Source organism: Molossus molossus, unplaced genomic scaffold (genome assembly GCF_014108415.1).
Source record: "Molossus molossus isolate mMolMol1 unplaced genomic scaffold, mMolMol1.p scaffold_m16_p_13, whole genome shotgun sequence".
NCBI lineage: Eukaryota > Metazoa > Chordata > Mammalia > Chiroptera > Molossidae > Molossus > Molossus molossus.
In genome coordinates, this window is record NW_023425348.1 from 61817915 (window position 1) to 61834835 (window position 16921).

At 44.7% G+C, this 16921-nt stretch overlaps 1 long non-coding RNA gene across 2 annotated transcripts in view; it reads left to right on the forward strand.

Moving 5' to 3' along the window:
- Nucleotides 1-4550: 4550 nt before the first annotated feature.
- LOC118628393 overlaps nt 4551-16921 on the forward strand; it is a 40301-nt gene continuing 27930 nt past the window's right edge. For both annotated transcript variants that reach the window (XR_004959286.1, XR_004959287.1), the window contains exons 1-2: nt 4551-4738; nt 6252-6408. This is a non-coding gene — a long non-coding RNA (uncharacterized LOC118628393). The remainder of the gene's footprint in view (nt 4739-6251; nt 6409-16921) is intronic.

Here is a 16921-nt window from a genome sequence, read left to right on the forward strand (position 1 = left end):
TTTCAGCATTACCTGAGCCTCACACACTTTGTGTGAAGAGATCAGGTCCTTACTCCACTGACAGGGTGGCCAAAGGGCTAAGGAAGAAGTTGCTCTAGCTAGTAGGCTCCTGGACCTTTCCTTCTTGGTCTCTTGCAACCTCCTCCCCTGCCCCCGCCCCAAGTGCTTCTATCACGGGCTCAATTTCCTGACCCAGTGAGGCAATGTGGGGTTGTGCTGTTCTGTAGCACGTGTAGGCACACTCACCAGAAAACAGCTGTCTAGAGCTTTAAATTGCACAAATCCCCCTGTGCTGGGTTAGATCCCAGCTGCTCACAACCATATCTCAGCCCTCCCCAGTCCTTTTACCTAGTGGGTTACTCTGTTCAAAAATGAATTGTGCTGGGTCCAATCTGGGCAGAATTTAAAGAGGGTGACTATGACAAGGGATGCAGGAGATGGGAGCATCTGGGAGCTGGCTGGTGCTGACTGAATGTAGAGCTGGCTTGGTCAGAGCCTGCTGATGGTTGCAGCCGGGCTGTGTGTCATATCCCCTCCAACTCTCCTGTGACTTCCTGTGGGAAACTCCACTCATCTGATGAGCCTTGGATCGGTATTTGCAGTCCTGGACTCAGCTGCAGTAGTAATAGTTGCTGCCATTTATTGAGTAATTACTGTATCTAAATTTTGAAAATGCTTTGGAGATAATAGAACACAATACTGAGGACCCTTTTATAGAATTGGAGTCTGTGTTCTGTCCTCATTGTCTTACTGCATCATCTGTTCTTAAAATTGTCATAGAGCTGAGGGTCATGTAAGCTTAGCACTTATCGGTGGGTTGGAAGAATCCATTTGCCAGGTTCCAGAACATTAAAAAAGTATAAATACAGGGAGTAGGGCAGGAATTTACTACATGAAAAAGCCCGTCAATGCTGGAATCCCATAACCTCCCTGATCAACGATTGCTATCCTTTGGATGAAGTCTGGTGCTGAAGTGTAACTGTGCTGACCCTCTTCAGGCAGATTCCTCAGGTCCTGTGCTGTAACCCCGTATGCACATCTCTGTTACAGACACCCTTCTTACACCACTGTGAGCTCCTGGAGGGCAGGGAGAGGAACTTCCTTATTTCTGGGTGCTTGGCCCAGACTAGGGACTTGATACATGTTACTTTATTGAAAAAGGTCCTAGTCTTGAGTGCTGTATCAGAAATCCCAGAAGATACCTTGTCTTTTCTTGAGTTTTTTTTGTTTTGTTTTGTTTTGTTTTTATTCCTCACCTGAGGATCTTTTTCTACTTATTATCAGATAGATTGGGAGGGAGGGAGAGAGACAGAGAGAAACATCAATATGATAGAGCCACATCGACTGGTTGCCTCCGGCACAACCTGACCAGGGCTGGGGATGAACCACAATCGAGGTCTGTGCCCTTGATCAGAATCGAACCTGTGACTGACTCATTGGTTCTAGGGTCAATGCACTAACTGCTGAGCCAAACCAGCCAGGGTGATATCTTGTCTTTTAACCTCTTTATCTTCAGGACCAAGTTCAATGGCTGGCCCATCCTTGGTGCTCTCTCTATAATGTCAGAAAACATGATCTGGTAATTACCATCCCTATAAAAATGTTTTTACTTTAGTTGAGTACTACTTCCAACCCCCTTTTCTCATGACTGTTTTATCTGTTCCTTCACTATAACATAGTATCCTGAATGCCTACTATGCCCCCAAGCACTGAATTCGATACTTGGTATATACAGGTGAATGAAAGAGGCAAAGTCCTCGCCCTTTTGGAATTTACAGTGAAGCAGAACAGTGTTTCGCAGAAGTGTTAACCTATTATTATTACTATTATCATCTTATTTTTTCCCTCTAAATGTGAGACTACTTTACCATTCAATTTAGCAAAAGTCTTTTTTCTGTGCCCTACCTGTACAGTACTTTTTTTTTTAAGTTTTTTTGTACGTAGTTTTCTTCCCTAGGAACCCAACTTTTATTCTTTTCTTCTTTCAGCTCATGTGTATGGGTCACTTGCTCTGAGTCTAGGGACTGTGCTGGACACCAGCTACGGAACACGGTGGCTGCCCTCGGATTACAGCATCAAAGCCAACCTTTCACTTACCACCCTTCTTTCTCTCTCTGTTTCTTTTCCAGGGACATGGACTTCATTTGGACAAGTTGTCTACTTTTCTGAGTCTTTCAGACTGCAGCTTCAGAGTCACTGGAGCCAGCCTGGTTTCTCCTGGAATGATCACTGAAGTCAGCTTCAGTGGGTTAGCTAAACCTCAGCCGGCTCTCAACTGAAGTTGGGAGCCAGGAAGACAGACAGGTTTCTGACCGGCCAAGTCAGCCTGGGGTGGGGAGGCATCTCCTCACAAGGTTACAGACGGTCACCAAGCCCTCTAACACCCGCTTCCTCAAACAGGTTTCTTCATTGCCGGAATCCCAGAGCCTCTACTTCCAGCACTTGTGAATTCCCCTTAAAGTCATGGTTTTCAGGATCTGGTTCCACCTAATATACCTCATGATACCCAGAGTTGTTATGGTCGAGTTTAACTACTCGCTGTACTGCTTTCCCATAGAGCACAGAGATTGAATAGGGCGGACATAATTGGTTTTGTTGATCAAATTATTAGGATCTTCCAAAAGAAGTAGATAGCTTTATTGCAAATGATCCCTAAAGGCTCACATTGTTTTTTAGTATGGAAACTGGTTGGAGTATGCATTTGAATCTGCCCGCAAAATGGATAGTTCCATATGTACCTTTTTAAAAGGGCTAAGATTGTTACAAATTCAATCTTTAAAGTAAAAATGTAGAATTGCTTTTAAGTTAGTTTGAATAATATAGAATGATACTACTTTTTTTTTTATTATTATTATTAAAAAGGGAAAAATATTTGTTAACCAAACTTTTTAGATGCTGGTTATCTTGGCATCATTGTGAGAATAATGTCATGTCTGTGTCATATCACAGATGGTTGCTTCTTAGAGAAACTTGGGATCTAGAAACGGAGAAGCATCTTGTAGTCAATTTTCTTCCTTGATAAAGGATAGGATGTGGATTCAAGTTAAGACCTTGGAGTGAAATAAACCTTGGGCCAAAGCTCACCTCATCATTACAGCTATGTGACCTTAGGCAAATTACTTACCTTCTCTGAGCTTCACTTTTTTCTCCTCACTAAAATGGGGGTCAAAATACCCACCTTGAAGGGTTGCTGTGAGGATTAGATGAGATAAATGGATGTAAAGTGCTTAGCATAATGTTAGCACATTATGGTAAGTACTCAGTAATAATTATCATATATATTATAATCCAGACAAATCAATATTTATTTTTATTTTTCCTGGTTTTAATCACTCGGGAGAAAAAAATATTCAGTAGCCAAATTGTTTGGCCAGGAAATGGTTCCTCCTGGCCAACTGAGTCTTCATCCTCTGCCTCTTTCTCCTACCTCCTGCCGTTTCTGTAGGTGTGGGTATGCTCAGTGGTTAGCTGGAGGGCAAGATGTTGAGTATCTTTGGAATCTTACAACTAGAGGCCTGCTTTATCTTTTTTATTTTTTAAGGACTTAATTTATAGAAATGCTTGAGAAACATGCACTGAAGAGGAAAAATACTCTAAGATAACATGCTATTATCTCTTAGTAGAATTAGTAAGTGCATCATAATTTAAGGTTTCCCTGTCTAGTTTTTTCCCTGTCTAGTTTATTGGCTCTGTTAGTACACATTGCTCTCCTGCTCTTTGTTCTTGTCTCTGCTCCCAGCACACAAACATCTTAATTGCTATAAGCACAGGCCTGAGCATAGGATTGGATTCGGTTAATACTTGCCAACTGGCTTGGAATCCAAGAACTTTGGCTTTAGCGCTTGCTGTGGTTAGCTGGGTAAGCCACTTACCTCTTTGAGCCTCACTTTTGTCTTCTGTGAAGGGGGATGCTAATGGCTGTGACATAAGGACTTTATTGATGGTGTGGACCAACTGAGGCAATGTATGCAAAAAAAATGTTTGAAAACATTAATTACTATTTGATTATAAGGAAATAGTTTTATTTATATGATCAAGTCTCTTGTCAGCTTATAGATTTCCACAGCAGAAGCTGTCATGTGCTATGTGATCTTAGATAAGTCATTCAACTCCTCTGAGCTGCAGTTGTCTCTCTTGTGATATGGGAGAGCAACCTGATTACTTGAATCTCCCAACGTTGCATAATTTTATGCTGATGCTGAGCTTCCCTTGGAAACTGGACAAAAGCACAGGTTTTGAAATTTGACAGACTGTGGTCAGTCCCCTGCTTCCCAGCATGCTGTCTTTTTGTCTTTCTGGACCCCTAAATGTTTGTCTCAGAGGTCTTGGGTATGTTTGAAAATTAACACAGTTTGGCTGAAGGGTAACTTTTCCTGCAATAAGAACTCTGCAGTGATGGGAAATGGATCAGGCCAAGATTCAGTTCTCTAATTTCCAAACTCCAGTGGCCCATTTGATTTGCTTTTGCAGGTTGCATTTTTGTTGCCTAAATAACAGTGCTCCAAAAGCTGGGATGGTTTATGGGTCTCCCTGTAGCTGGTTCTGCTGCTTTCAAGGTGTGGCTTAAGCATTTCAGACAGGCCTGCCCCCAGCCCCTGCCTCAGTGCCGTGTAGCTGTGTCAACAGGCCTTTGAAGTTCACACACACCAGCTGCTGTTCAGCAGCCCCTGGGATCATCTCCACCACCTTTTGTCACAGGAAATCGGGAGAGGCACATGGAAAGCTGGCATTGCCTGAGGTGAGAAGGAAAATGATGGGGATCTTGATGGAAATACAGGAGAAATGTTCCCAAATTCATGCTCCAATTCCATCAGTAGGATCAGGGATTGTTCCTTATGGCTCTCTCTCCTTCTGGCTCAAATCAATACAGTGAGCTGGTTTGTTTTTAATCGGACCCAAATATGTGCCAAGCAGTGCTTTTGTGGGGCTTAACATAGTGACCGTACATTGGTGATGCTGGTGTTCGTGCAAGATCTGGAAAGAGCGTCTGAATCATCAAAACATTAATAAATCATGTTCAGGAGAATGTGGGTGCAGATTATTTATTTATATATATATTTATTATTCCCTATCTGGGGGCACTGGTGTTTTGCTTTTCCCCCAGCATTTTTACTGAGAGCTCCCTATGCACGCGTTTTCCATCATTATCACTATTCTCTCATTTAATCTTCACCGCATTCCTGGGAAGTACGTTTTTATTCCTGTTTTTCAAATGAGGAAAGCTCTGGGAGATTAAAGCTGGCTGAGGGTAATACTGCCAGCAAATAGCATGGCAGGGACCCCTTGCTGTCTGACTCTCCAGCTCGTGCTCAGAACTTCTGTGCTGCCTACTGGTAGAGCTTTGTTTGGAGACTGTGCTGGGTAACTAGGAATCAGAATCTGTGGTTGACTAGCAAGCCCCTGCACATCCTCTTGGTCACTGAGTCCTGTCAGTTTTTCCTTCCAATGTCCCTTGCATTTCTTTTCATTCTCACCCTTGTACTGCACACTTGAACCTGCCCACACTGCCACCAGTCTTTTTCTTTCCCATCCTTCCTGCTTACCCTGCCAGACTCGTCTTCCTTTAACACTGCTTTGTCCTAAAATGGTTCATTTAAAATGGACTCTGGCTCACAGGATAAAGTCTACTCAGGGCTTGACATCAAGATGCTCCTCCACTCCCCGCCCTTCCCCGTACTAGCCAGGATTGACCTCGGAGCTGCTTTCCAGCCTTACAGTCACTTCCTGCAAGCGCTTGGTGTTGCCTTGGCTTGTCTTACTTCAGCATCTTTGCCCATGAACTGTCCGCTGCCTAGAATGTTACACATCTTTCCACCCAGCCTCCCCTCTGTTAAAATTTCATCCTGCTCTAGCTGAGGTGACCTGTCTTCAACGAAGCTTCCTCTAGTTGCTTTGCAGGAATGATGCCCCGCCTTGAGCCTTGTGTAGCACAAACAGTGCATCTCCCATGTTGCTTCGCTGCAGCTGTTTGTGTCAGTATTTCCTCCCTAATCCTAATATGAGGATGGAACCTCTATGTGCATGTGTATGTGTCCCCCACCATGGTCTTTTTCAGTAGCCTACTACCATGCACATAGTGGACCCTTACGTGATTGATGAACAAACTAACAGACTGGGAAAATCAGAAAGCAATAAATAAGTCTTATTGAGTGTTTACTATGTGCCAGACAGTATTCTTTGTGCTTTTGTAGGTAATAATTCCTTTAATCCTTGCAACCACTCTAAGAGATAGGTGATATTATTGCCCCCAGGACAAAAATGAGGAAACCAGGGCACCATAAGCTGAACAACTTGTCAAAAAATTAGCAATGGACCGAGGATTCAAATCCAAACCGTGTGCCTCCAGAGCCTAGGTTTTCACTGTGACTACCTCTCCAGGACTCCTTTTGACCTCTCCATGGAAGGCCGGTAGGTGACCTCACATAAGAGCTACTTCATGGGCTAATGGATTTGTCATTTGTAGCAGGTTCAGGAGTGCCTAAGAAGGATTAGGACCCAGTATTGCCTCTCTACACCAGAACACAAAGCCTTGCACACTTTGGCAATGTGCACTGGGCACATTGGTGAGCCAATATAACCAGCCCCAAGTGCTGGCATTCCACAGGCAACAAGTGCTATATAAAAATAAAACATGTTCTACATGTCTTATGAGACGTGGTAACTTCATTTCACAGTAGGCAGACTATGGGCCTGGAATGCCTGTAACATTCCACTTTGGATGTGAGATGATTACTCGGTTAATAATTTTAATCGGCCTAGTGCACAAACCCTATGTGTATCACTCCCATCTTATAATTAACTTCTGTATTTTCCTTAATTTCACAACTTAATCTGTGTATGAGAGTGACTGCACACCCACATTTATTCAATTTAGCAAACATTTGCCTGTGCAGCAATTAGACTCACATGTTGTGTGATCAACGGCCTCCGCTAATTGCATGATTCTTCTGCATTTAATCGTCGAATGGCATCCTCCTTTTTTTATTTTTTTGTTTACGGGGTTTGCTGATGGTTGTGAGCTGCATGTGGAATATCAGGCTGAGGCACCTGCAATCGCAGAGACAAAGATATTCTAGAGCTGGAGGAACTGCCTTATGTTCAGGTCAAGAAATGAAGGCCCACAAAAGCGAAGGGACTCGCCTATCCAAATGGCTTATTACTAAGAGTTCCTGAAGACGTGAAAGGATGAATACATCTACAAAGAATATCTCCCAAACCATTCGTGAAAAATTCAAGGCGGTCTTGACAATTAGTACAGAGCTTGAGCCTGGACTGAAGATTAGGCTGAGCCTAACAGGAATCAGGTTACAGGCAAGGGCGACTCAGGATTCTCTGAAGTTGTAATTCTTAGCAATTGTTTACCAGCTTCGGGCTGCTTATTGCCAGCAGATATTTCATTATGAGGAAGGCTGGTAAACTCTTCCCTTCCTTCTGCCTCTTTTTGTAAAATTCTTGATTCCTCTGTAAAGCTAAATTACAAGAGAGTGGGAGGTTCATCCAGGAATTAGGGATTAGCATGGAAAGAATCAGAATATTAAGAGGTGAATGGGAGCTGCTCTCTCCTCTGTGTAGGATGGGACAGTCACCACGTGGCTAATAAAGCTCTCTTAATTTGAACCTAAAAAAAAAGAGGTGAATGGGAACGCAAAGCTCTTCTGCTCTATTCAGCTTGTTTTATAACACCCCAGAGGGACATATCTAAAGTCACAAAGTTGGTTGGTTGCAGATCTGGGACTTGAGTGTGTGTCTTTACTTGCAGTCCAGGTTTTTCTCATTATAGTGCTCTGCCAATGAGACCAAGAGGATCAGGTGTGTTTTGACTCCTTGCTCTCCCTCCCTTGGCACCTTTACATCGTGCCTGAGAGTACGAAACCAGGGTGTGGGGATGCAGCGGCTCAGACCTTGATCTTGGCTGGGATGAAAGGGTTCGGGAAGGGGATCCACCCACATGAAGAAGGTACCTGCTCCCCATTGTGGAGAGTTTGAACTCAGAGAGGACTTAAGAGAGGCAGTGGAGCTCGTCGTAGTACAGTAGGAACTCCACTGACATTTGCAGAATGAATGTACGTGCTGGCAAAGGGATGAGGGTGGGGTGATGAGGTTAGACAGAGAAGAACAGGCCAGTGTTTGCCACCTGCAGTTTCTGTTCTTGGAAGGCAGAGGAAATCATGAGAGACCTGTCACAAAGGACTTTTTTCCTTCATCTGCCCAGGAAGAAAGCCCTGGTCATTAATGTGGAAGCACTGGGAATCATCAGGGCTGGAAAATACAGTCCAGTGGTAAACTCAGGAAGAAGAGGAGAATGGCTATTGGCCTCTGCCACATCTCAGACTGGAACACCTTCCCATGGCTGCTGATAGCATTAGGAATACCTTGCTCTCTAAGGCCATAGCGGCCAGGGCAGACCTCTACAACAGCACTGGCCACCCTCTGTCAGATATGCCCTCTGTGTCTCCTGGCTCCTGACACGGTGTCTAGGAAACAGTAGGTGCTCAGTAAATGTGTACTGAATGAATGAATGGATGGATAGATTGTACACTGTTCAAATGCATGGCTGTCATCAAGTCATCAGGGAGAGAACAAATGGAATGGCTAAAGAAGTATTAAAATAGTTCAATATCCTATATAGATGGACCAGAGCAATAAGATTAAATTTACCTAGTGCAAATATAATACAAAGTCTACATTTAGGTTCAAAAAGTCAATTGTCCAAAGTGTAGGTGATACATGAAGGGGTGTAGTCCATATTTTTAAAAGCTAGGAGGGAGTAAGTGTCAGTGGGCTATAAATGCAATGTGAAGTAACATTGTGATGCAGCTGCTAAAATGGGGTCGAATTCCATAAGTAGAAGCTGGGCCCAGATCAATGCAGGTGACATTCCCTGTAGTTTCTGAGCTTGCTCAGGTTACAACCGGGACACGATGTTCATTTGGGGTTTTATTAGTAGCCACACCTTAACTTGGGCCTAGTGCTTTAGTTTACAAAGTGTTTTCTCAGGCATTATCTTTTTTTTTTTTTTTTAACTTATTTTTATTGTTGAATGTATTATAGATGTCCCTCTTCTTTCCCCTATTGACCCTCTCTTCCCCATTCCCACCCCCCTCCTGCTTTTCCCCACACTGTTGTCTGTGTCCATTGATTACGTATATAAGTTCTTTGGTTTATCTGTCCCCCCCTTCCCCATGAGGTTTGTCAGTCTACAAACCAATTTGTACTTCATTAAAAAAAATTTTTTTTTTCTTTATTGATTTTAGAGAGAGAGGAAGAGAGAGGAAGAATAGGGAGACAGAAACATCGATGAGAGAGAACATTGACTGGCTACCTCCTGCATGCCCCCACTGGAGATCCAGCCCACAACCTGGGCATGTGTCCTGACCGGGAATCAAACCGGCAACCTCTTAGTGCATGGGTCAATGCTCAACCACTGAGCCACACCAGCCGGGCATGATGGCAATTCTTAATAACACTATTGAATACTGGAAATATGGTAAGAAAGTAGAATTCAGGGGATCTCATTCCAGAAAAGTAACTATGTACGGAGATGATATATTAATGAGCTTGACCAATAATCATTTCACTATGTGCATGTATATTAAATCATTATTTTTATTAAAAAACAAGACAAAAGAAAAAAGAGATGGGCTGGGCAGAGATTATTCCCTCATTTCACAATGACACACAAGAATGCCCTTCCATACTTTTGTCCATTCATTCATTTGTTCGTTCACTCAACCACTTTTTGTTACTCTATCTATGTGCTAGCATCTGTGTAATGCCCTAGGGAAGAAAAATGTCTGGGAAGCTCTTGAGAGATATATAAACCCATATAATAAAAGGAGGTATTGCCCAGCTGGTGTGGCTCAGTGGTTGAGCATCGACCCATGCACCGAGAGGTTGCTGTTTTGATTCCCAGTCAAGACACATGCCCAGGTTGTAGACCTGATCCCCAGGGCATGCAGGAGGCGACCAATTGATGTTTTTTTTTATTGATGTTTCTATCTCCCTCTCCTTTTCCCTCTCCCTTTCTTACTCTCTAAATTCAATAAAGAAAAAAAGTAAAAAAAAACAAAAACAAAACAACAACAACAAACCTATGTTTTAAAAAATAATAAAAGTAAAAGGAGGTATCTCATTTGCACCTTATGTAGGAAGGCCGTGCTCTTAGATGGGGTGGTGGGTGTCATTGCAGACCACTATCAGTAGGTGGCGCTCTGGGCCCCAGGAGGCTCCAGAGGCCTTTTCAGCTTTCTACGCTAAGCTTTAATTTTATATTCATTACTGTATTTAAAATCAAATTCTAAGTCACATCATTGAAAGGCTGTATTCAATTTGATTTTAATTCCATTTATTTGCCTTTAATTGTACCATGCTCTTCTAAAAGTGGTCAAATTAAATCTAGTTGTGTCTGCTTTCTGGGTAAGTGGAAGATATGTCCAGGAAATTCAGACTCCTCAGTAAATTAGCATCTCCAGTGATTGGTACCAGGTCCTGGATTCCTTTCTCAGGAAATGCTCATGAAAAGTTAATGCTACCGGGAAAAGATCAGGAAGGTCACACTTCAAGTTATTAGTTATGATATCTCCCAGTGGTGGGCATACAGATGGTTTTGTTGATTTTAATGCTTGCCTACGTACTTTGTTCATCTTTTACAATGAGCATATTAATTTTATTGTTTCTTTTTAGTTTTTCATTGAAGTATAATATACAAATGGAAAATTATGCAAATCTTAAGCAAACAATTTGGATTTGTATATTTATACACATGTATAACCCAGATTAAGATATACATTATCAAAATTCAAAAAACTTCCCTCATGTCCCTACCCAGTAACCTCCCCATCTCCCCCAACTACCCCCTAGGAACCAATATTCAATTACCATAGATTACTTTCGTCTAATTTCGAACTTCATAGATATAGAATTATACAGGATATTCTCTTTTGTCTCTGGACTGTTATTCAATATTATTTCTTCAAGTTGATGTGTATAAATACATAAAAACTGACCATTCTGTTGTATTGTTATGTGTAGCAGAAGCCTGTTCCTTTTCACTGGTATATAGCATTCCATTATGAATATGTTGCAGGTATATATTTTTATAATTGAAAAAGTTATTACAAATGACTAAATATAGACACGGAAACTGCTTCCTTGCTGGAGGACAAGGGGACATTTCAACTACAAGTTAATGCTCAGAGTGCATGGATTTAGACAGCCATGCAGGCAGGGTCTTTGAGAGAGGAGTTAGCTACTTGTTGGACATCAAATGAGGCTAGCCCGGCCGGTGTGGCTCAGTGGTTGAGCGTCGCCCCATGAGCCAAGAGGTCGCCGGTTCGATCCCCGGTCAGGGCACATGCCCAGGTGGTGGGCCTGATCCCCAGTGGGGGGCATGCAGGAAGCAGCCAATCAATGTTCTCTCTCATCAATGTTTCTCTCTCTCTCCTTCTCTCTCTCTAAAATCAATAAAGAAAAAAAAAAGATGGAGAACTTTAAAAAAAAAAAAAATGAGGCTAGTCCTGGCTCTCCCACTGGTGTGTGTCCTTGGGGGAATCCCTTAAGTCATTGAGCCCCAGTCTCCTTGTCTGTAAAATGTGTAGCGGCACCAGATTGAAAGGGAAAACTCCCAGAACATCCAGTTGAATTTGAATTTCAGATAACAATGTGATAGAAACCAGTCAGAGATGGGGAGAGGGGCAGGAGGTAAGTCAGAGTGGGAGAAGGGGCTTGACTTCCAGGCCATCCCCAGGACCATGAGTTCAGCACACACTTGAGAGGGGCGGAAGCTTTGGTGAAAACTCTCTACCTGAGGACAGAGCCTTGTGTCTGTGAGGCGACTGAACCCTGTGCCTGGCTTTGTGTTGTTCCCTGTCCCCAAATCCGAGTGGAGAGGCCTTTAACTCTCCTAGCTGCTGTTCTCAGCCTGAAACAGTGGTTCTCACCAGTCAAGCCCCCATTCTGGGGCTCACATGGATCTTCTTCACCTGAAAGGACCCATTTCCAAAGGTGCTTGGGAAATCAAGTCTAGATTTGTGTCGTCTGTCCCTTTCAACGTGTGTGAGCAGTTAAGTTCTTCATAGATACATTTGATCCCCATTCTTGGGGATTCTGTATTTGCAAATTCCCCTACTTTCTAAAATGCATGTATAACCTCGAAATCAGTATTCACTGGGTTCTCATGGTCATTCACTTGCATATGCAGAGTGGAAACGTTTAAGTCACCTGTCACGCGTGTTCCCAGCCGAGGTGGAGCAAGGCAGTGATCTGCCTTGTCTCAGTCAGACTTGCAGTAGGTGTCCTTTCCAGGTCTACTAAGGCCACTTTTTTTTTTTTTTTTTGCATTTTTTTGTTTTTGCGTGTGTGTGATTTTGTTTAAAATGTCCCCAAACGCACTGAAAGTGCTGTCTAGTGTTTCTAAGGACAAGAGCGCAGTGATGTGTCTTACAAAGAAAATATGTGTTTGATGAGCTTTATTCAGGCCTGAGGTATAGTGCTGTTGACCTTGAGTTCAATGTTAATGAATCAACAAGATACAGCAGATTAGGCAAGGTGTCTTTAAACAGAAGCACACCTAAAACAAGGTATGCATTGATCGATTGACAAAAATGTTGTGACCAGAGGCCGGCAGTAACGTCACCCTGTATTTCCCCTGGGAGCGGTGGTTCAGTGTTCACTAATTCAGTGTTCGTGGTGACTTCATAAAAATGTAGCTACTGGGAATAACAAGAATCCACTGTGTGTGGCCTAATTGCTTTCCAGAGAAGTACCATCAGTGCTCACAGTGTAGCAAGGTGTAGGAGTGCCTGTTTCACACCCCATCCGCCAGCATTAGACATGATCATTCAAAACATCTTCCCCAGTTTGATAGGTGAAAAGAGTATCTAATTCTCATTTGTGGTTTTTGACTCTCGGCAAGGTGGAAGATTTCTCTTGGTTCATGTCCCTTTGTAACTGTTCCTCATATTTCAGGACAGATTTCCTTTGTGTAGGAAGAAAGGACGGGAGTGCTTCCATACCATCCCGACGGCAGGAAGCCGGCACCAGGGCGGCTGCACGGTGGCAAGTTATTTTATCACGGGATCTTCTCCAGGTCAAGAGAACCACGGCAGACTGAGTTTCTGGCAGGCACAAGCACTGTGCCGGGGTCCTGTGTGACAGCTGCTCATGGCGACTCAAGCAGCGCTGTCCGGTGAGACTGCCTGTGTTGGTAAAGAAATACCATCAGCCTGGCTGGTTGATCTTGGGTCGGTCTCTTAACTTGTGCCTGCGTTTCCTCATCTGTAATAATGGAGATGGCAGTAGAATACTTGCATAGACTTGGTGTGCCAATGGAAAGAGTTAGTGTAGGAAAATCCCTCAGAACAAAGCCCTGCATACTGTACTGGCTCCGAATGTATGTGCTGCTGTTATTAAGTCCCAAGAACCACGGAGAGCACATAATCCTTGTCCCAGAGAAACGAGCTGGGGAGACAAGATGTGCACCATGAAATAATCAAAGCTCCTTACGTGTTGGCAGGCATGGGTTATAGGAAGAGCCCCGACCGGGGAGACAGGGATTCTAGTTCTGCTCCATTTGCTGATGTCCTGCTGAAATCGCCTCACCCCTCCGAACCTCCGTGCCCTCGCCTGTGAAAATGCAGACAGATGCCTAACCTTTCCCCTGCGTCCTCACTTCCCTCATCCAGCCTTCACAGCCCCCCTGCGAGGGCGGTCTCAATGTTCCCATGCTACCAGACGAGATGCTGCTGCAGCTTCGAGGCTCAGGTGACGGGCAGCGAGTGAGAGGGAGAGGTTGGCTCCCAGTCCAGTGCTCTTCCTCCCACATCGCCCTTGTCTCTGGTGTCAGGTGGGGGTTTGGTTTGGAGGGCTGTCCTGCACCTGCCAGCTAGTGCTCAGTGACCCTTTCAAGGAAGAGGTGTGGGTTGGGGGACCTAATTTACTTAGTAGATCTTCGTGGTTGTTAAATCTACAGATCCATCTTGACGTTGTCACTTGATGCTGTACATCTCCTGAATGTTTCCCCATAGATCTTGACATGCTACATTGTAATGTGTTTCTCTACAGGCGTGTTTCTTACTTGACTATGAGCTTCTTGAGGTCAGAGACTAAGTCATACCTTCGTTTTCCCAGCATTAGGGAGAGGGTCTGGCACGGGGGAGTTGAATGCACGTGTGTTGAATGAATGAATGAGTGACTGAATGGCGCGGTGTGTGGAAGCTCCCTCTGTGTGTCTGGGACACCGTTCTGCCAGCTCATTCTCTTAGCAGTCATGGACGATCTGAATGTCATCTATCAAATTAATTCTGACTTACAGACATACTGGAAAAGCACAGTATGATGAATGTCACTTGTTCGGCCAAACCCCATGACAAAAGGTCAGGGGACCCTACATGTAACAGACTCCAAACCCAGACGAGGGCCAACAGCCCTTCCGGGTGCAACCTAAACGGAACCCAAGTATCTGCCGTCTATTGGAACGTCCAACTGAAATCAAGTTGTCCCCTCCCCAAGCCTCATGTTAAATTTCACTTTGTAATCTAGTTACAACAGGAATCACACCTATTTAATTCTAGAACAAAATAAGGAGTTTGAAAATACTTTCAACCCTGCTTAAGCCAAGATTTCACTTCATTGGCATCCTGCCCTCCTGAGAGTCTGGTCATCGTACAAGTTAAATGATGCCTCATTTGACAAATTACTATGGCTGCAGAGGTGGGCGAGGTCATGTTCTCGTTTTCAGAGGACAAACCTGAAACCAACCGCCCTTGCCCCGGCACTAGTTTTGGTGTCACCAGGTGATGGTGGTCAACTCCTCGCCATCTCAAACTTCCATATTCACAGGGAGTTTTGTTGCCTCCGGGACACATTCAGAGCCACCAGCTCAGTCAGTCCCAAACATGATCCTTTGTGCTGGGCAGGCCCAGGATACCGGCTGCATTTTAAAGATGATGACATGGAGGCCAGAAGAGGACACATGACTGGCCATGTTCACACACACATGCCCAGGAGGTAGAGACAGGATTCAAACTTTTTTTTTTTTTTTTTTTTTTTTTTTTTTTTTTAATCCTCACCCGAGGACATTTTTCCATTTTTTACTCAGATAGAGCGGGAAGGAGAGAGAGGAAGAGAGAGAAACATCGATGTGAAAGGGACACATCGAGTGGCCGCCACCCACACGACCCAACCAGGGCCGGGGACAAACTGCAGCCAAGGTACATGCCCTTAGCGGGAACCGAACCCGGGTCTCAGTGGACCGCAGGCTGACGCTCTAACCGCTGAGCCAAACCGGCCAGGGCAGGATTCAAACTTTTATCTGTGTGGGGTTCCAAGTCAATTTCTCGTGTACCTGTGGCTCACCTTTGCCCTCTCAACTATGGCCAACCAGGCAGCTCAAGCAGCCAGCCTGCTGCTCACCGGCATGCATAGAATTTGGTTCCCCAAACAATGACATCTTCCCCAAGTGAATCTGTATTTCAAGTTAAAGAAAACTGTTCAGGGCTATTGTGTCCTGGGTCATCAGTTTTTCCTCTTTCCCACTGTCAATGCAAGAACACCCTTGGATTTATGAAGACCTGGTGTAGGGGCAGCGGGATGGGTGGTGGGAGGAACTAGTCTGCAAAGTGCCACGGCAGCAGAGGGTGATTAGTGCCCGTTATCCTGAGAATGCCTCTCTGGCACAGGCCCAGCACTGAGGCCAGCACCCCCTCCCCCACTCCCTGCAGGTGTCCTGTGGGCCAGGGATAATGGAGGATTGTCCATTGCTCTGGCAGGAGGTTGGACACACCTCCAGTGGGTTGTTTTTAGAGAAAGCAGATTGCAAAGAGGGCCTTAGGCTGGGGTGTCCCCAGCCCGAGTAGACGCTTCACCCACAGGGGAGCAAGCCCCAGGCTGGGAGCAGCTGAATTCACTGAAAGCCCTCACAGCATGTGTGGCTGAGGGGCACTACTGTGGGTGGGAGAGGAGAGCCAGAGAGGTGGGAGGCTGTCTGCTCCCTAGCTCCTCCCTGGAAAACCTACAGGTACCTGGAAGAAGAGAGTCACAGAGCAATGGGGCTGGAATGCCATTAGCGTATCCCCTCCTGGGGTCCCTGAGTGTCCACTGGTGGTCTGAGAGATGATGTTGAGGGTCACATGGAGAAATACTGAGTTTTACATTTAATACGCATGCATTTTAATGTCTTCTGTTTATGGCAAGTTATACAGGTTTTCAATTGATGGCCATCACACAAAGTGTTTAAAAAATAAATTGGCACAAGAAAGTGAATTGGCTTAAAGAAAAATATTAAGACAAGTAGCATAGTCTAAAAGTTAAGAGGGTGGACTCTGAAGCCAGCTTGCCCGAGTGGCATTCCCAGCTGACGGTGGGCAAATACTCACTGTGCTGCTGGGTAAGAGCAGAGGCCGCTCCATAAGGGTGTGTAGGTGGTTAAACGAGTTAATGCATATAAGCCCTTGGAACATTTCCCAGCTCATGTATAAGTACTTAAATAAAATTAAGGTATTTGAAGGTGGAAGGTGTGTGTAGGGCCAAAGTCATGGGGGTGGTTCTAGTTCAACTAAAGGTTGTAAGAAGGCTTGGCTTCCGCAGCCCTTTCTGTGACGAACGGGGAACCCGGAGGCCCAGACAGCAGAAGGGATGTGCGCAAAGTTATAAGCTGACCTGGCATGATGGAGCCAGGACAGAACCTCCGGTCGCCTGGCTTGCTGTCTACCACCAGGCTGCAGGGGTGACCACTTCTATGGAGAAAGGGGATTTGGCCCATGGAAAACTCCACAAAACATAGTCTTCAAGAGAGGCACAGACATTTCCCCAGAGGAACCCTAGCCAGCCCTGATGCCTCGGATGGCCTCCATAGCTCCCGGAGTGCTGGTAAACTGGCCACAGCTTTAAAGTAATATTGTTTGAGTGAGTTCCCATAGGCGGG